A 248-nucleotide genomic window follows, 5' to 3' on the forward strand; every position below is an offset into this window, starting at 1 on the left:
GTAATAGCTGGCGATGCAGTCTGTTATTTGAGCGTTAAGGTGATTCAAGACAATGTTACCTGGAGGGGTGGGATACTGAAGAACGTGGAGGATGGGGAGTGTTGGAGAAAATTAGAAAAAGGGAGAGACAGAGAAATGTGGAATAATTGAGAAAATGAGAAAAAGGAGGAGAGGAAAAGGAAGAGAGAGAAATGTGGAATATTTGAGAAAATGAGGAAAAGGGAGAATCAGAGAAATGTGGTATGTTG

The sequence above is a fragment of the Penaeus monodon genome, chromosome 32, assembly GCF_015228065.2.
Source record: "Penaeus monodon isolate SGIC_2016 chromosome 32, NSTDA_Pmon_1, whole genome shotgun sequence".
Taxonomy (NCBI): domain Eukaryota; kingdom Metazoa; phylum Arthropoda; class Malacostraca; order Decapoda; family Penaeidae; genus Penaeus; species Penaeus monodon.